At 40.1% G+C, this 21,001-nt stretch overlaps 1 protein-coding gene across 2 annotated transcripts in view; it reads right to left on the bottom strand.

Moving 5' to 3' along the window:
- FRS2 (fibroblast growth factor receptor substrate 2) overlaps nucleotides 1–21,001 on the bottom strand; it is a 50,341-nt gene that overhangs the window by 28,052 nt on the left and 1,288 nt on the right. The window contains exon 1 of one of the 2 annotated variants that reach the window (XM_042816093.1): nucleotides 8,222–8,322. The exons of the other annotated variant lie outside the window; for it this stretch is intronic. The gene's annotated coding sequence lies outside the window, so the exon portion shown is untranslated. Of the gene's footprint in view, nucleotides 1–8,221; nucleotides 8,323–21,001 lie in introns of those variants that run through there. 2 annotated transcript variants of the gene reach the window in all.

Genomic DNA, 21,001 nt, shown 5'->3' with positions numbered 1-21,001 from the left:
TGCACTTTGTAGAAACACTTCTGTAGCAACCCATCACTCCCACACACCAATATTTCACTCATAGCTGATCTGTGTTAAAAATAATCATTGTTTTCCTTGCTGGGTTGTTCCTCATGTGGACCAGCTTCCTAATCAAGCTCACCACATGAGCACACAAACACAAGGAAGGGGGTGGCACTGTTTATACCAACAGCACCACAAAGAGAAACGCTCCTGATACCACACCCACAGATACACCTTTGTAGTTACTCTGTGCTGCAATTAAGTTATCAATCATACCCCTCGCTATCAGTGTAAAGGCACAGCAACACGGATGAACTCGATTTAAGCAGGCATTTTAACATGATGTTAACAGGGAACATTAATTGCAAAGCAAAATGGATACCAGCCCAACCCAACAGCCTTCTGTAAGGCGACAGGTAACTTCATTTATACCATTTAAAACAGCCAGCTCGCTTCTTCAGGGTATTACAAATCCATCCAGTGACAGAAAAAAAAAAAGAAAAAAAAAAAGAAAAAAAGAAAAAAAAAAAAAAAAAAAAAAAAAAAAAAAAAAAATCACACATTTTAACATCTACAGCACCGTGATTTTGTGGATGAAAACTTGGGTCTCTAACAAAGCAGCAGTTTGTTAGAAAACACAGGATGTAAAATGTTTTGGCAAAAAACATTAAATAAAAGGCCCATAAAGCTTGCTGGCACTTACCTTGACAAGAATGGAAAAAAAATAATTTGCTCAATTCTAAGAACTAGGTTTGTATTTTAAATTAAATTTGTATGATACAACTCCACAAAGAGGACTTCAACTACAAATCAGTAGATTTAGAGAATAAATAATTCACACAGAAAATATAGAAACTCCTTTCTAGAGTTACTCCTGAGCTGAAAGCTCAGAGCAGTAAAATATCTACCCAAAGCACTGATCTCCCTTGTTATCTACCCAAAGCACTGGTCTCCCTCCCTACGTTTCTCTACTCCAGCTTACCAGCATTTTTACAGTCAACTACCCATCTTAACAAATAGCTGTTTTAAGTACAGTAAACTGCTGTTGCTAGTGTTGATACTCAACCTCCTCCCCTAAAGTAGTTAAAGAATCTTCTCAGTCCCTACAAGATAATTCAGCTGCTCAGGAAAGCCCCGGGAACAATGTGCAAGCCAACAAGCAAAATCCCAAACCAGCTTTTTTTGGTGTATTTTGTTGGTTTTCTGGACGTAAGATTCAGGGGAAGTGTTTCCAATCAAGAGTCTAAAATAAAAACCATTACCATGTTATTTCTGAGGTCCTTTCTTTTGCTCAAGGGAGATGTGGGATGCTGCCAGGTACCTGAGTAAGTTCATTACAAATGGATTAAGATGAGATTTCTGACTAAGAAGTTTTAGTTTAGTAAATATGTACACCCCCAAATCACTGGTCAAATGGAAAAAAAAGATGGTTTACACTTCAAGAGAAGATAACTGTTTAGAACTTTTGAGAATGAGAAATCTGTTTCAAAAGCCATTAAGTATAAAAAACCACCAAATGACTAAACACACAATAAGTACATGGTAATTAATGTATGCAATAAACTGACAAGAAAACTGGTAGAGCTTTGATCTCTTGAGCAGCTCGAAAATCAAGCTTGGATACTTTTCTGGAGTACATTATTTAGGTAGAAAGTTAACTGGTTTCAATTCAGGAGTAAATGGGTGAGATGTAATAGCTTATCTGAAAATGAAGTCAGACCAGGTTCTCCATTCTAGCCTTAAGCAAGGTATGACTAAGAACAAATGCTGGCACAGAAAAGTAAAAACAAAACAGAAGAGTAAGCCTTTCTCCACTATTCAAGGATTTTTGAAAGCAATCAGAGCAAAAACTAAATCTGAACACTATATTGCTCCCAAGAACTACATTTTAGTATATCACCTCATTTCAAGTAAGACTGATGTAACTTACAGAAATGACTGAGAATCCTAAAACACAGAACAGTGAAAACAATGGGAATAAACATGCGTGGTTGCAAAGCATCTTTGGACAGAAAAATCAAAATATTTGCTATGTAACAAAGCTACAAAGTCTGAAGTGTAAACTGCAAGATTTCATTAACATAACTGGTATTTTTGATCTACTACCTTTGATAAGGAGTTTCACATAACTTCAGTATGCTGTTAAGAAGAAATTTTCCAGAAGCACACAGATCAGGTAACAATATCACAAGACACTTGGTTGAAATTTGATTCCTAAAGCATGGTTACCAAAAAACAGTCTCCTCCTTTTTCGGTCTACCTTGGGATTTTTATACTCTTTTGTCTTTCCTGTATCACCTCATCTCCTGCCACAGGACTACCACTGCAAAATACTCCGAAAGCAACAACCATCCCTTTGGTACCAAAGGTGAGGTTTTATGATTCAGCAGGCTGATGATCATCACCACACCTCACTTACATACTGTTTAGCATAGAAGGCCAGTTGGATGGAGCCACACAACACCCCAGATGACAGGACTAGGCACCGCTGCTTGACTACCTGCTTCCCATTTATTCCCTTGGCTTTGTTCAGCTAATCCTTAGCCCAAACACATCCAGGAAATCTCTAACATTGTTGCTGTTGAAGTACAACCATTTACAGGGCATGTGTATTTTTCATATATTGCGTGTCAATCTTATCCATTTATACAACTGTACAATTTATGTTCCCTGCAGTTTAACCTTAATTTCAGTATAGACAGTTACGAGTTTGTGCATGCAATCCCATCCTTCAACTGAGATTTTATTTGATATCCTACTCCACATAACTCCTTAGACCCCACAGTTGTATAGAGATATCAAACTTGTGGCTAATGGGAACAGACTTGGAAATGGAGATGTACACGACCTCTTAGTAAACCTGACCTAGGTAAAGCTTCCTAGTGAAATGCAGCTATACTTTCTTTACAGTCAACACTTGGCTGCAACAAATCCACCTTTTTTTTTTTCCCAACCCTTTAGTGCAAACAGTCCACAAGAGTAAGAGTCAAGATTATAAAATGGACAAAGACCTTGAAATAAAGACATCCTGAAGACACACACTGCCAAAAAATACTTTGCCATATAGGAACTGCATTCTAAGAGATAATACAACTTGCGAACATAAAGGTCTTGTTCACACGAGATTAAAATCCTTTCCACTGCCACGTTTAGAGCTTTATTTGCACACCAAGGCAAAAAAAAAACCAACTCAAAAACCATAGAATCATAGAATCACCAAGGCTGGAAAAGACCTACTGGATCATCCAGTCCAACCATCCACCTACCACCAATAGTACTCACTAAATCATGTCGCTCAACACAACATCTAAATTCTCCTTGAACTGCAGGGTCAGTGACTCCACCACCTCCCTGGGCAGCCCACTCCAGCACCTGAGCATCTGGTCAAGAACTCTCCCACAATTCCCCTACAGTCTGAAGTCTATACAAGCAGAGAAGATGGGTCAGAAGAGCACACACCCAACAAATATTTCAAAAAGCAGTTATTGCACACTAAGTGAAATTGACCCCGTATCAGTGTGGCTTGCACTCTAAACAGCCAGCAAGAACATCAACAAATAAATAGTCATTAAAACAGTGCAACTCATTTCAACCAAATGCACCATCTGTCCCAGCTGCCCAGCAAGCTTCCAATTTTGATATTGGCATGTTTTGGAAACACATCAGGAAATATGCTTAACTGGCGCAGAGAACTTTGGATGTTTCAATCCAATTGATGACCATTTGTTACCTAGTCACAAAACACACAGAATTATCCAACTTACCAGGCTTTCATACAAAAAGGTCAGTCTTTACTGAAGCCAAGCAGCAAACAGGCAGATGGAGGGTTCATTTGAACCCACCAGCATAGTAATGTCCTGGTGGAGGGGGCTGAAAACACAGCCAAAGTTGTAACAGATCTGTGAGAACTACCCCAAAGATTTCATATTGACCTAAGAAGGGGGGAAAAAAGCAACGCCCCAAATGGTCAAGCAATATAACAGTATCACAGGTACTGACAGCCTGTGCATGTCTTCCCAATGAATTTACCCACACACAATATAATGCTGAATAATATCAAAACAGTTATTAAATACTAGATGCTTCCATAAATATATAAATTCAATGTAGTTATCTTTAATTGTTCTTGCTTCTTTTCTTCATTCAGAAGAAGAGCAGTACAAATAGCAAAACCAGATGTTATAATGCGATTAACATCACAAGCTCGCCTGGTGATTCAGTGCAAAACACAAGTTTTCTGTTGTCTTTAAGGACATTTCTGGGGAGAATTGAGAAACCAAATTCCTGTGAACATCTGTGTTTAAGACCACCCTTTAGTAAAACTAGAAGTCAACATCAACAATTTCAGTTTTGTGTAACAAGCAACCTATCATTCTGAACTTCACAGTGAAAAGAACTCCCAGATAAATTAGTATCTTAATCTATTCTGCACATCAAAGCAACAATGCTAATCTAGGCAGACAAAACAGGAGCAGGCTGAATGTAACCAAAAGCACACCTATTTTATCAGTAGCAACAAGTAGTTTATGAAAAGGAGCTACTGAGGTTAAGGTTAAAGAAAGTGCTCTTACAAGCAAATATTCATAAGGGTCACATTTAACGTCAAACATTTTAACACTGCAGGCAGATATCTTTGAAAACTGTTGGAATTGCAAACCACGTACTCAGTGAAAAGCTTTTGAAAGTTTAAGAGCTTCCCTTAAATATTGCATTTTACAGTTTCAGAAGCCACGTTATCTTAAACTGGTCCCAGCAGCCACACCTATGTACGTGTGGTATAGGAGTGACTGGAAGCTGGAGAGAAGGATGTACAAAGCTCCAGTTTACTTATGAAATTCAGCTGCATTGCATTCATACCTCCTTTCCATTATTAGTACCTTGGCACTTTAACCAGAGATCTTGGTATTAGTTACGCAAAGGGAACAACTAAGACCACTGTGTACCTTTAAAAATAGCCAAAAGAGTGAATACTGCTAATCAAAACAATTGTGTAATGCTCACTAAACACTGCAGATTAAATACTGAGCTACTGCATCAATTTTGGCAGTGCCAATCCCTGATTGCTTCCCTGAAAACAAACCAACAAACCAACAACAACAACGAAACAATAATTTCTTACTGCTCTTGTGAAATCTTGACAGTTCAAATCATGACTCATGCGCAATATTTAAGTATCTTTACAAATTTGTAATTCTCTACCAGAACCAGAGTAAGTTTAATCCTGAGCACCGCATTTATCTCATGGATAAGAAGGCCCCACTACCACCAACAAAAGGAAGGGTGGACCATGCAGCCTAGGGAGAAGTCACACATTTTTGCCTGGCTACTGGTCATAGTTTCATTGCTCTAAAGTGGCCATAAAAACAGTTTCATTATCGTGTAAAGAGATACTACAGGAACCTGCTAAAATACATCATCTTGTATACCACTTTTGCTGACACCTACAGAACACCTATGGACAAAGAAATAGGGCTGTAGCCTCTGAAACAGCTTCCTTTCACTTAATTTATGCAAAGGTAAACTGGTATAAAAAAAAACAGTTATGCATGCAAAGTATAATTTCAAGCAAAACTAAAATTTGTTTAAAAGTTGGGGAAAATAAGGTTTTTATAAAAAGCATAATAGTTCAGTTTCAAGACAAACAACAGTATTGGTATGACTCACAAATCTAAACTTATACAAGCAGCATGCTGGCATTCTGCAGCTCCTAGCAGTGCAATTTTTAACACCGACACAGCAGTTCAAGTATCAAAAATTCTGCAGAAATACAGCTTCAGAAGTCCCTAAATACTTAGGAACAAGAATGGCAACCATTTACCCAGCACGGATTTTGTTTTAAGAAGAAAATAAAAATCCACTTACTCTTTCAACTTTACAGTACAGACATAAGACTTCACTCGAGCATACAAGTTAAGATTAAGCTTCTGACATTTAAGTCATTTCATCTGACTGACAGAAGTCATTCCTATCACTTTTTGAAAAGTCAACACAGATGTGAAGCATCCTTACCATCTCCATCACTGTCCCACTCAGCAGTAAATTATATTTCATAAACGCACAGCGTGATGCCTCTGGAAGTCCGTGATTTGCAGACATTAGTGTCTCCCCTCCCCAAGTGGGAGTGATCTGTGTACGTGCTCGATCAGCATTAAGACTAATTCAAGTAAGATCATAAGCTTCAAGCCTTCACATTAAGTATCACATTTTGTCCTGGCAGCAAGTCTGATTTCTAATGGCTTCTTTCACCTTGAAATTAATTTTCAGTAAACTAGAGGGGCAGCAGCATGTTTTATAAGCTTCTTACCCTACTTAGTATTTCAAGTTAAAAGGGTATCTTTGAAATGATAACTAAGTATTGTTTGAAAATATTTTGGCAGTGGCACAGAATCTCCAAAGAATAGCCCTAGATTTAACTCAATTATCCTTTTACAAGAATTGTGGTTTGAGAAAACACAACAACTTCATAAACATAATAATCACTAAGCTTAATAGCCTTTGGCAACAATGTTCCAAAGCAAGTTTGGGTATTCCAAGATAAACCATGAAAATGCGTGTCTCAGACTGCACAAGCAAACAAAACACTTCTGTCGAAGCAACACATTATATCTAGCAATGACTGAATTAGTCAACAGGAACGTTGCAGAAACTGCAACCCAAAATCTGCAAAAGCTACTTCACGTTCTAGAACAGAAATAGAAAAGAACTGGAGAAAAGTTGGAGCTGCAGAAGCAGTGTGAAATAATCACGACACTACCTTACAGGGCGCGTTAATCTCAGATATTCTACCCATTTATTGCAATTCCTTCTACACTGGAAAACACTCTCTACCAAACAAAGCACAGAGGTTATTTATCACTGCAGAAATGGGAATTTAGAACTAAGAAAGCTGATACCTAGATACACACTAAGACAGTCCAACACTGTAATGCAGACTTTACAAGCAACAGACAATAACAAGCAGGTTTGACTAACTCAAGCACCCCAAAGGCAGAACGTGCTAAAATTCAAGCTTCTTCCCACTGATTCCCAGCGCCCTTTTATTATCAGGTCCCACTCAATCCCTTAAATTCTTCCCCTGCCCTACCTTTCCAAGCTCCTACAATGTCTGGTTCTACGTCTGCATCAGATGAGTTTTCTGTAAGGTCTGATCAGTGTAACACACTTCTTAATTACTTATTCTAAAGATGATACATGCTCTGATTCTGTTGTACAACTTCACAAGAATTATTTAAGTCTTCATATAGATCCAAGATTACAAACCTAACATCCCTAGGCCCTTTCAAACAAACAACCCATTTATGCTGACTAGCTGAAAGTGCAGATTCATTTCTGCACATTACTCCATAAACTACAGTATGATAAAACTATATTTTATAATTCAAAAATAAATACCACTTAAGTGTCTGGAAGAATGAACATTACACAAAGTACATGTTTCACTGGAATTCTAATTTAGTCTATTTCAGTTACCCTATATGTTTATATACACCCTATACACATACGCCATACACACACACACACAACATCACAAGAAATAGGGCAGCAAAACGTAGTGCAGAAGGGAAAACAAACAGTTGGAAAACTTTTAAATAATATAGCACAGCCAGAACATATTCATCCCCTGTTTGTGCTGTGCCAGCAGCTGGAAGGCTGTGTTACGCTGCAAGCAGGGCTCCTGTCAGACTGAAACCTGCCTGGTGCTGCACACGTACAAATCTGCTGCTACAGCAGAAATGCAGACCAGCTCCCCAAACAGCGGGGTCACTAAGAAGTTAGTTTATTTACAGGAAAGGATGAGAGAAACAGTATGAGAACTCCAGTTTATAGGAAGAAATGGGGAGAGAAAGATTAATCCTAGCGTGCAGCTGTTCTAAAGCAACGAAGTCCTTTCTGTACTATGGGACAAAGCTATACTTTCTGTTTTAAAGCCCTCATAAACAATTTGCTTCCCTGTAAGTAGTAAAAAGCTTAAGTTTATAAATTGCTTGTAAATTTTAGATCCAACTCAGAACTTACAAATGGAGGAAGCTCTGACCTCTGGTATGTAATTCATCAAGGCACACCAGATGACGTTTTCCTATGTGCCTCTTGCTTCGGTCTAAAGTTTTAATGATTTCAAATTGTAGAGGCAGATAAAAGAGTGAAAGCTGGTCAAGCCCCTTGGTTATCAGCCAAAATATGTTAATTCCTGTAGGTCATAACCAGTTTCTAGACATACCTTCCAACACAGATGGATCATTTGAGGTCTGTAACTGAGCAGAAGGAAAACTCCTGTTATCTGCAATCAAGGAAATGTAGGAGAAATACAAAGTTTTCATTTCAGAAATTTCATCTTTCAGTTCTTCTCCACACCAATCACTCTCAAATTATGTTTAATATTAGGTATATAGTTTAGATGAAAAGAGCCTTTATCTGCTATCATAGTCTCCAGGATTGCATTCAGTAGAACAATAAATCACTTGAGCTCCTCAAAAAGTCTCTGATGAAAGAAACTACTGCAAGAACTTAATTTAAGACTCAAAACATGCAACAAGTTTGACTAGTGTATACATCATAATAGCACTGCTGATCAGCCTACCTTACTGCCCACTCCCTTTGCACTGTAGACAAGCCCCTGATGTTCCTCAGATACAGCCCTGGTTCTCCAACCAGAAGCAACCAAGCTGGGTCTGTTTCTATCAGGGCTGCTACTGAATGGTCGTTAACACCTCCAGAATAATCACTTAATCTGTCGTGATCTCGATCAAACGCAATGAACTTTCCCTGAAATCCACAAGCTGATGAATTGGTTCCACACAGCCCCACACTACCTCCTGCAGAAGTCTGCAGACGAGTGTGGCAGGACTGCCTACCTTTAATTGGGCCCATAAGCATGTCAACTTCCTTAACTTTCCCCATTCAAACAGCCCTTCATCAGTTGCACCATATTTACTTATTTCATCTAGAAAAACAATTCTTAGCTGCTGAGGTGATGCTTATTTTCTTATTATTGTAGCCACTGAACCAAAGCCAAACCGGGTGAATAAATCCTTATGAGTATGCCAATTTTTGTAACTGATGTACTGAAATGATAGCTGATTTCTTCAATCCTTAGAACATCAGGGCTTCCCTGCTGGTCATCAGACCGCCCAGGGAACAACGACCACAAAAACCCCAACCTCAGCATACTGCCCATGTGCCACTGGATACTGATGTGAGAGCTGCCTGAGAACCACGTATCGCTGATGCTGCCCACTTCAGCTACACATGCAAACACCTCTGTCGTGTCACTGTCACAGGTTTATGCCATTGACAGTGACACACCTTACACAAAGGGCATCTTTTAGACTAGCAACAGTCAGCAAAAGAAGAAAACAATACTAGAATACATGTATAAACAACACACAAAACACATGAAATGCGTATGGAAAATCCCAGAGCACCACAAGACCCACGGTTACAGTTCATTATGTTAGGTGCAGGCTGACAATCATCACACACTTCTAGGGAAGCATTCAGACCTTTCCTGGAACCAAAAGGAAGTTCTGGGAAGCAGCAACCACTGTTAGCCAGGAGCTGATGCATATGGTTCACTGTGCTGCCGAGGTGCCAGTCCTGCCTCACGCAGGAGGCAAACACTGACCCACACACACATCAGCCACTACACTGCTGCAGAGCACAGCACGGCCTTTTAAAACATGCAAACACCAATCTGCAAGGCACGCTGTAGAATGATTTACAAACAGTTTGATCAGCCACATACAAGACAGTTGTGCAGAGCAAACAGAAGAAAAAGTGCACTGGCTGTCCCAACCTGCAGCGCCTCTGCTTCTAGGTTACAATGAAAACGAACTACTGACATCCAGTTGAACTATCAGCACCTCACCCAGCCTGGTTTTAGTCTCACTGGTGCTTAAAAGCAAAATATTCACAATTACGGATTTGAAACTGAAAGAAATGTTAAATGAAGTCTGTTATTAGGGTTAGCCTACGAGGAACTTTGTAGGAGTTTAGCTTGAAACACACAGAATTGTACACCAAACATTTTGGTGATAGTTTCAGCTACATTTTCTTTTAAAGTATAGGCTGACATGCTAAAGATGCCTCCTTACCCCTTCAGGTTTTACATTATCTTTAAACATGTCTATATCTTATTCCACAAAGCTATAAAAATTTTAAAAAAAAAAAAAAAAAAAAAAAGCAAAAACAAAACCCCACACACCTCAAAATAGTCAATATGTAATGATAAGTAATCAATGATCTAACTCAAAAAATGTCTCTCATCTTGGAATTTATTCACATAATGCTCTTACAGTGAATGTAAACCACATTTTCTCTCAAATCACAAACAGCTTAATCCACAGTATCTACTATTTGAGGTAAAATACAACAATATTTTTACTGTTCACTGAAACCCACTCAACTTTATTATTCCATCTTTTCAAGCACTCCTCTGTTTTCTTTCCCCTTTTGTTCTGAAGTCAAGAAATACCAAAGGGTTTCTGGAGCTACATCCCCTTGATACAACACACTTGAGATACTACTTTTCATACGGAACTAATTTACAATCTAACTACTTAAAAGCCTCATTACTACAGCATCTCACATATTCCTCCTTAGCTGACAGGGAAGTTTCATATATTTCATTTCACAAAAAAGCTTGCCCTCTTTTCAGCTGCTGGATTACGTCCAATTTTTGACAATTTGAATGCCAGCATTTCTACAACACTAATGATGGAGCAGAATATGAAGCTGAATGCACCCAAATGACAGAAAAGAGCTGAAGAGTTTCTTTCCGTAGAAGAATGAATGTTATCTGACCCTTCCTCATCTACTCCTCCCCCCAATAATTTTAGCTAATAATCACCAACAAAACTCCATTAGAAGAGCAAATCCAACACATCTAGGTCACTCATTTTTATGCAGGGCATTGGAAAACAACATGAAAAAAAGCTGTCTGCCACCTCTAGATTTTTTTAGCATTAGAAAATAGGTTTTGCTTCAAGTATGTTTATTTTCATGAAAATTTGCTAGAATTTCATGTAATCACACACTACAGTAGAACATAAAAACTATGTCAGTCAATTTCAAAGTAACTATTCTATATGTAGTACATGGAAACTAAGATCTTTTTTGGTGCAGAAGTTTAACACTGTATATTTCATGCATAGTATCCCATTTGTTCCAGTACTAAAACTTACACTGAAGGCAGAACGTTTCCACAAGGCACAATCCCCCACGCTCTGCTCACAGGGTAAGTGAGCCAGGCACCATGCAGCCTGGCATCTCAAAATCAAAGCAGGGGCACTTGGATGTATCACACAACAAGTGTGTATCACTCTACTTGTTAGCATGAAAGCAGTCAACCTTTAATTACTTTAAATAATCTTTCCCCAAAAGAGCTACTTCTCATGAAGCTCTCCAAGTTGCAGCTACAAGGTTTACTCCTCCTTCAGACATCTTCCTACACCGAACTACAAAGTACCCACCTGCTGGGTCTCCTTTGCTCCGACAGAGTTCAAAAGCAGTAATAGCAAACTGAATGGCGTATACAATAGTTGCACCTATTTATCTTACAGACCTGGCTGACTTTTCTCACCTGCAGTTGCACGAGAGTCAAAATATTAAGTGTAGAATCACAGAATGGCTTGAGTTGGAAGGGACCTCAAGGATTACGGATCTCCAACCCCTCTGCCACAGGCAGGGCCACCAACCTCCCCATTTAATAGTAGACCAGGCTGCCCAGGGCCCCATCCAACCTGGCCTTGAACACCTCCAGGGACGGGGCATCCACAGCCTCTCTGGGCAGCCTGTGCCAGCACCTCACCACTCTCTCTGTAAAGAACTTCCCCCTGACACCCAACCTAAATCTTCACTCCTTCAACTTAAAATCATTTCCCCTTGTCCTGCTGTTTTCTCTACCCATTCAAAGAGCTGACTCTCCTCCTGTTTGTAGGCTCCGTTTAGGTTCTGGAAGGCTGCAGTGAGGTCACCCCGCAGCCTTTTCTTCTCCAGGGTGAACAAGCTCAGCTCCCTCAGCCTGTCTTCACAGGGGAGGTGCTCCAGCCCTTCAGTTCTTAAGCAGAACCTTAAAAAATATTAAGAGTTCCTCAAAATCATGCTCCAATTTACATATCAATAGATAAGAGCAGTGGAAGCTACCAGAGGTGTGATGTGAACATGAAACTTGATTTAACTGCTTGGAAACTGATTTTTTACGTTTGTTTTTGTGAGCCCTAAAACTTTAATATCTAAACTGAGCACAACCAGTCCAAGGCTGCTCCAGGCTGAGCTTCAAGAGAAGTCAATGATACTTATGTCCCTTGCAGGGGAGACAAGATGGGGACAGACCGTACCCTAGATAAGTGTTACTGACTTATTTTAATGTTAGCAATGAAGAACTCACAAAAAAATTAAAAAATAAAATAAAATAAAGTTAAATGTGTACAGTATCAGCATAATCATACCTTCAGAAAGGTGTTTTTGTTTTTAAATTCTATGCTATTAGCAATATTAAGCTACGCTTCACTGTCATACAAAACGTTTTAAAACACACACTTTGAAGTGAATCGCATCCATTTAACAAACATGACTATGTAGCACAGGTGACTTAATACATACAAACTCTTCAAGAGAAGTAAACTTCAACTTTGCAGGTACATGAAATTGTGTTTTAAGGATCAACTTAGATAGACTTAACAGGACAAGGAAGTCTGATGCAGGAAGAAATATGTATTTATTAAGCAAACAAACTGACACTTACGGATGAAAGTCACAGTAAAAGAAAACACATATGTGAAGGTCAGATGATCCACATTCACTGTAGGCACAGAAAATCCAAGATAAATAACTAAAACTTCAGATTTCGAAGGGCAGCTCGTTGCCCTTTACTAGTAGAAATATTTCAAGATCCTAAGTGGCCATAAGTATCTGAAAATAACAGCCATAATACATACTTACACTCAAAGAGTCTTACAGAAACTAGAACCTTATCTAAGTTTCTGGCCTGTGTTGTGCCCCTAAGACAAAACAAACATTGCTCCAGAACTGAAGACCTAAAAGACAATCAGAAATCGCTTTCCCCACTTTTGTTTTCAAAACAGGTTCTGGAACTTGGAGGAGGGGGAATGTAAGCACTGGGTAAGAAAGGTTTACCCACCTACCTGCCTACCTGAAAAAGGAGCAGTGGGGGCAGGGTGAAAGGAAAATAGTTTCAAGTCTATGTAGCACATTCCCCTCTTCCCTTCCCATATACATTCTTTTCTAGTCCAGCAGCTTTTAAGAATGAAGCATTATCAAGAGTTGCAGGACTGCCTGATTGGCATGTATTACTCAAGATATCTCTAAACATAGGCCTAACAATATTATAATACTAAATAAATCCCATAGAATTACAGTATGGTTTGGTTTGGAAAGGACTTTTAAGACAATCTAGTTCCAACCCCCTGCTGTAGGCAGGGACACCTCCTTCCAGACCAAGTTACACAAAGGTCCATCCAGCCTGACTATAAAATTCAATGCTCAGAGAACAACTTATTGGATAACACTGAGTATAATGTTAGCTTGTTCATTACTTTTTGAGATCTAAAATGTTCCAGCCAAATGCCTTTTACTAACAAAGATAAATGGAATAGCATTCTTCCCAGCCAAACTGCAAGTAAAGAGGATGCTTTCTCACTAAAAATCAATGCCACAGCCTAAAACATATACTGTAAATGAAGATAAGAAGAGAGATTCACATTCACACAGAACATCATTCACACATTTGTTAATTAAATGCTTTTAGGAACCTCAAAGGAAGGGCTAATCATTTTGGAGAAAACCATCTCCAAGCTAGCTACACAAACACTGCATGGACTGATGCAAAACTTTCAGCTTACTTTGGCATTGACGTTGGTGCACCTAATAAAATTAACACTAGAGCTGCTCTTTCACAGTTGTTGCTGTACAGATTGATGAGCAACACACACCATGCTTTCAAGGCCTGGAAGGCTGCTCAGTGGTCTTAAGGAGAAGGAAACACAAGGCAGCTGCTATGACTCAGAAGTGATTCATGACTATTTAATTCTATCATCCTAGAACTCTGCAAAGACAGGTACAGCAAGTTAAAGTAGTTAAACTACTGAAATCGTTATAATTGAAAGCAAAGTCTAAATAATCAATAGGGAAATCACAAGTCATTTGTGATCCAATCTTCCATGAGACATAAATAAATATGTAGGAGTCAGGTGGCTTCTCCTATTCATTAATAAAGGAAAAAAAAAGAAAAGAAAAAAAGGTTGCTTCTGCTGAGATCAACATTTGTTCTGCAATAAGCATGCCATTTAGTGCTGTGTTTACTGCAGGTTTAATTCCATTTGTGTGTCATCTAAAGAAAAGCTCTAGACTTCAACAGACTTGTCTTGCCCAATAAAATTTTTATAGAGCAGCAAAGAATATTTACTAATTGAAATCATGTATGAAGACCACAAAATCTGTAGTCCCACGGCAAAGTTTAAAGCACATCACTAGTGCTTCTTTCCTACTGCAGACTAAGGAAGTACAGCCATCAGACAAGAGAATGAAATTTGGAAGACATACAGCAGTGTAATTGTCATAGGTCTGTATATTTTTATTCATTTACTTTTAATAGAAAGGTAGCATGCATCCCCTCTAGCTTCAGTAGATGAAAGTGTAGTTTATCTGTATAAACAGAGACACAATGGGAGGGTACTCTAATAACCCAAAAGCAGAGGTGTAATCATTTTCTCTTGTAGCAGAATTAGCACATACAGTATGATAACACTCAGAAGGTATGCCATGTGAAGGGTATGCCATGGTACATAAATGAAGAGATAGACCATGAGCAGCAAGGCAAAAGGAGAGTATGATGTGGAAATACAAGATGCAGACTGTTCAGACTCAAAGACAACTAATGCAGACCTGATGAGGGGAACCAGCAGACAGGCAGACTACTGAAACATCTCACCGGCTGCACCTCACACCGATGGCAGAGATGTGAATTTCAGGAGAGGAGGGAGGAGGCCCTTGAAGTACTCCAGATGACAGATACAGGCCTAAACTTCGTTTGTTAAGACAAAAAAAGAAAATGTAATCTTGGGAGATGATGTTTGGATAAGGAAAAAGGATAGGAATTAAATCTGACTGCGGATTGAAGGAGAAGGGAAAAAAAGAGGGCAACTCCCTAACTACTGCCCTGGGCGACAGAGGATTACAGTGCTGTCAGCAGCACTGCAGAGAGCAAATGAGTTAAATTAGAGAGAGATGATAATGAGTTCTGAGGCATTCAAAATGTTTATGATAATAAGAAGCACTGCAAGGCAATGCAGGGCTGAATGAAGGCACGCAGAGCCATGAAGCTCCACAAAGAAACATGGTAAGCTAAACCAAGGAGATAAGACACAAGCTTCCCAAAAATACTGCACACGTTGGGATTACGGGGAGCAGGAGGACAGAAGATGCCTTCAGCAAGCAGCACTGCAAGCTTCTCGTTCCCAAGAAGGGACAAGGCCTTGGCAGCCTGGCAACCTTCCACATGTCCTATCTTCTCCTACTCCCACCAAACCAAAGCAGCTCTTAGCTGTATGCTTTCTAAAAGCACAACTACACTTGGAAAATGTAAATACGAGTTTGGCCTGTGATAACTATTCCTGTTACAATTACTGCAGTCATTTAAAAGGAAAAGTTTTTTGTTTTTTTTTTTTAAATGAAATCATTCATCTAATTACACACTTCAAACAGTGCTTGGATTTCTGAAAAACACAATCAGACACAAGGAAAAACCTAAGAAGAGCATTATACCCCCTGCTTCTAATGGTTGGTTGAAAAGGCTAAACCTCCTGGGTGATAGCAAGGATTAACCTGAGTTTCAATATCTTTATTTTTAATTATTAAACAAAACAACAATACTATGCCTATACAAAAACAAATAGATGTGTGTGTGTGTGTGTGTATAAAAACCAAATCCAACTAACAGTCTCCAAGACGTCAGAATAATCGTAACAAATGTCCCTGGAGAAGCAGCCCTCCCCATGTTTGCTTGGTATCTTAATTTGCCTTTGGTTTCAAAATCCTGTGCTTGCCAAGAGCTATTCCTTTCAAAACCTCAGGAATTCCATTACTAGTTTTAAGCTAAATTAAAGGAAAATAGAAGCATTCAATGCACGGCAAAAGTATGCACACAGCGTTTGTTGATACTCACAAATAGACTGAAAAATTTCATCGTCTGAAGGATAACTGCTGCACAGTGAGCTCTGTTTGTGCTGTACAAGTATGTAAAAAGCTGCTGTTGTCATCTCAGAAAAGCTCAGCAGAAGAGACATTGCTATCACAATGGAATACAGTTTGCACTAGATCATCCATTTTTTACTCAAAGCTTATATGTAAACCAGAGCTTGTTTTTTCTGCAGAAGATAGTGGGAGTTTCCCATATAAAGCTGCTGCTTCAACATCTCCACTTGGGGAAAAGATGGCATCATATGCTAAGGAACAGCAAAACAAGTCAACTCTCTGCGCTGCCAAATATCTGACAAATTATGAAACCAACACATTCTGTCTCAGAAATACGTTGCCACATGCTACTACAAAAAAAAGTACTCTATTAAAGGACAGAGCTTTATAAAAGCTTTTTATATTTTCCATCTAATATTGTTCATCTTTCCAATGCTCAGCCAACAAACAGTGTTACCACACTCGTTTTTACTGACTGGCTTACAGTAACACTGTACATCGCTGTACATCGCACCAGGTTACACACTAATGCACAAGGTAATATCTCAGTCCAAAGAAGATCTGCCTGAAAGACAACTGCCTGATGTGTGATGGTAAATCCGAGCAGGTAAGAACCACTTTGTGATTGCAGGAATTCAGTGGACCTGTCTGATGACGTTTTACACCTTCCATCAGAAATACAGGAATTCAGGTACCAGCATTCTGCACAGAGGGTCCATTTTCTCCTTGCAAAGGCAGGAAATTAAAGCAACTTTTCACTACTGAGTCAGCACACAGTAATGGGTCAGTGGTTTACAGCAACCGTCACCACCATAGGAATGACAACAGCAGCATCTCAACGCTGCCAGGACCAAAATCATTAGGAAGAGAAGCCAAGGGAAAGAAGCCTGATCCTCTGACTCAAAGTGCTAATGGAGACCCAGTCTCTCCCATAGTGAGTACAGACCAGAACTTCTCTCACTTTCTCAGATGTGCTAATTGCCCAGTAGTCCTCACAGACATTTCATATATGATTTCTGAATCAGAATTGCCTGAGTGGAAAAGGTGTACAAAAAAAGCTGTAAAGTAAGAAATACACAAGAGTAGCTTTGATGTAAGAACACACTTCTGGGACCTTTGGTAAAATCTCAGTTCAATAACCCACCAATACAGAGGCATTTTCACCAACAGCCAGCACTGGATGAGAACCTTTAGAGCAAAAGGAAGGAAATGAGGTTCTGCAAGAAGAGCTGGCAGGTCTGCTAACTATGGCAGACTCTGGAAGTTAAAGCAAAGGCAGCCAAAGTGGCAACAGCATGCATCATAACCATGTTCTGCTTAGAGGAGAAACAAGAGGAACACATTCTGTAACACAGGTATTAGTCTTTGTCAACCAAGATCCAAGTGAAAAGTCTGGGGATTATCCTGGTCCACCTGAGAGTGAGTGGCACAGTAAGCACAGCTCACACGGCAAGAACCTCAGTGCCCTCCAGATGGACGTGAAGGCATTTCAGGAGAACAAACAGGACATGAAACTAAAGGATTCAGAAACAAGGGAAGGAAATAGCAATCACAACACTTCCACTAATTAGAAAAGAATACATACAGTCCATCTCAAACATGCAATAATCATGACATTTTATTGCATGAACATCAGAAGAAAAACTACTAGTTTTCTTATTAAAGCAATTTCAAGCCTGAGGGAAAGACTGAAATTCTGGAGGATCACATGGCTCCAGGAATATGGGCTTTAACAAAGAGTGAACTACATCAGCTGCTGTGATTGCTGCCACCCAGACTGAGGCAGTGAAGAGGAATCTGACGGGAGTGCTATACTGGAGAAAGCTTCACACACACACACACACACACACACACACACACACACACACACACAAATGCTTACATACTTACATGAGGAGCAACTACACACCAGATTATAACCTGTTTAGGTCTGAAATGAAAGTTTACATATAGCACTGATTACACAGAAGGGGCAACAACAACAAAAAAAAAGAAAAGAAAAAAAGAAAGTGATGCGTAACAGTGGACAATGCAAAGCCTGCTACGTTGTGCCTGCTCCTGTACCACTTCTGCTCAGCTGAAAAACACCTGCTATGCTGCATTGAATTACACCTCTGGACTCCAGTTTTCAGCCAATCGCTCCTCAAATGGCTTAGATGAAGAACAATGTTACTTAGTAGCCGACAAAACCAACATCCATTAAATCTGTTTCAGAAAATGCGACTGAGAAGCTACAGGTAGATAACCGTTCCCAGCAGGCACTGCTGCCCAGTTACTGCCATTCAGTCAACAGGGGTGATCATTTGTAGAGATCTGCAAGAGCCGGAATCACAGAAGGACACACGCATCCACTTCAGAGAGAGTTCACTGAGCTGACAGCCCAGTGAAAGCAAGCAGAGCTATCGCTGCCCTGCGCCGCTCAGTGTGCCTCAGGCAGGCAGCGCTGCTAACAGCTTCTGTGCTGCAAAGGATCGATAGGCACGGCAAGCTACGGCAGAGCAGCAGGGACAAACGGCTGGGGTACACAGTCTCTAAAACTCTCCTGAAACATCAAGTGAAACTTCTGTTACAGCCTTGAAGTCCTAAGACAGATTTGGAAAACCACTAAGCATTGCCTCATCACTTTAACAGAAGAGTCACATGCTGCCTCCTGGGAAACCGTCTGAAGCTAACAGCATTAAGTCTCAGGTCAGCCTCAGCATTTTCATCATTTGTTGTTATTGTTGTTCAATTTAGTTATTACTGCAGAATATCCTGCAGGTTTCTTAGCACACACTGGTAACGATCTTATTTTCTCAGTCTTTTTTATGTTTCAAAGCTCAATACAAACACAACAAATTCATTGTCTCAAGAATCCAATGGATGAACAGGAGTTATAAGCAGGAGCATATTTTTTCCATTCACTATCACTAAATTAAACAATAGGTATCAAGTAAAAATAGGAAAAAAAGAAAAAGGGCATCAGGATACAAAAGAGCAGGACTCTTCCCTTAAGATGCCTTCAAAGTGCATACTGAAACCATAGTCACATTGCCAAGGATTAAGGGATCTCAGGTTTTAAGTATGCCGACAAACCACAACCAAACAATGCATCCAAACCCTCCATGCTCAGCCCAAGCCCAACCTCACCAAAGTCAGCCAGGATCAAGCACACTCCAGGCCAGCACAATGTGTCCCTGTTACCAGAAGCAACCTGCTCCCCTCACCTCCATTTGTGCAGCACTGCACCAGCCTCATCCTCACCCTGCACACCCCATTGGGAGCACCTCAGCCCAGTGCTGCACGGGCACCTGCCTGTGCCCAGGAGAAAGGAGCAGCAAGGGCTTGGGAGCAAACAGGACTGACTGTAATCTCCTGTAGTGGAGATGGTCCGTGACAGCAACACGTTCACACAAAATGGTTTGGTTCCAGCTGAAGTCCCATAGTGCTGGCCACAGGTCAAGGCCCAAGCGGCCCTGCTCTTCCCCTCAAGCACATGGGTCCCACCACAGCTTTCACAAAACACCCAGTCCCAACCTCCCAAGGTGCCAGTCCAGGACATCATCATGGAATGAACCATAGAATGGTTTGGGTTGGGAGGGACCAACCCAGTTCCAACCTCCTGCCACAGGCAGGGTTGCCATCCACTAGATCCATCTTCCCAGGGCCCCATCCAACCTGACTTCAAACACCTCAAAGATGGGGCATCCTCAACTCCTCAGGGCACCCCACAGAAAAAACTACTTGCTGTCATCGGCTCAGCTCCATAGGCAGCACTCCCAGCACAAGGAGTGAGCAGGGGGCAGGCTGAAAGGCAGAACATCCAGTCATGACCCACAGCTGATGCTGCAAAGTGCACCTGTGTACCACCCCATTTTACATTTAAGTTTGCCACAGCAGCTCAGCATGATGATTCTAATACATTTCTTTTTGAGTTTAAGCATCAGCATTTTTTGGAAAGCTAAGCAGCCACGGCCTGCTTGGGCACAAGCAGCAGGAGGTGGGAGCAGGTAACTGCAGCAGCCAGCTTCACTCCCTGTGTGCTGCAAAATGAAGTCTTACGCTAACATAGTAACCATACTTTCACCAGACATTCTATTTTGCATCACTGTAAAAACATAAATGCAATAGAACTAATACAGCCATGTTGAATATTATTTCAATTGTACTTTATTTAACACAAGGAATTTAAACAATAGTTCCGGCAATTAAAGCGGTCTCGTAAACCTCTCTGCTGAAGAGTGAATTTCAGACACCACTCAAAGAGCTGTATTGCTGAAACTGTAAGACTCGGGGGTCACAGAAGTGAATAATGCTGACTGCAGGATCAGAACTTTACTAAGCATGGATATCACTATTTTCAAGCTGATCCTTGAGAAGTAAATTACTATAAGTAGTAGTACACACTTGCTAACTTTACTAAGCAATTACATTTCTTACTGCATTGGTAGATTTAAAAGGGAATCGTTCCCACAGCAAGTCAGTATACTTGTTTATACCCATCCGGCTAACAGAAGAAAGAAATGCAATCACATCAACATAGCAGACAAGAAGTATCAACCCTCCAGATCAAGAAAGGGGCAAATGAAGTTCATACTGACATATATTGAACCTGCCTTTGCCAGTGCCATCTATTTTCCTACAGTTTATGAAATTCTCCTCTTCTTACAGAGCTGCATTCTTCCACAGACTGCCTATTAAAGGCTGCACGACTCCTCTTTAACCAAAGTTTCTTATAAGATTAAAAAGTGCTCTAAGTTTCTCTGTAGGAACAATTTATTTTGACTACAGCTAACCACCAGCTTTGAAG

The sequence above is a fragment of the Centrocercus urophasianus genome, unplaced genomic scaffold (assembly GCF_019232065.1).
Source record: "Centrocercus urophasianus isolate 14NV4802_14NV808 unplaced genomic scaffold, USGS_Curo_1.0 seq_15, whole genome shotgun sequence".
In the NCBI taxonomy this organism is placed as follows: domain Eukaryota; kingdom Metazoa; phylum Chordata; class Aves; order Galliformes; family Phasianidae; genus Centrocercus; species Centrocercus urophasianus.
The sequence above is the reverse complement of the archived record's forward strand: the minus strand, read 5'-3'. Positions and strand labels throughout refer to the sequence as shown.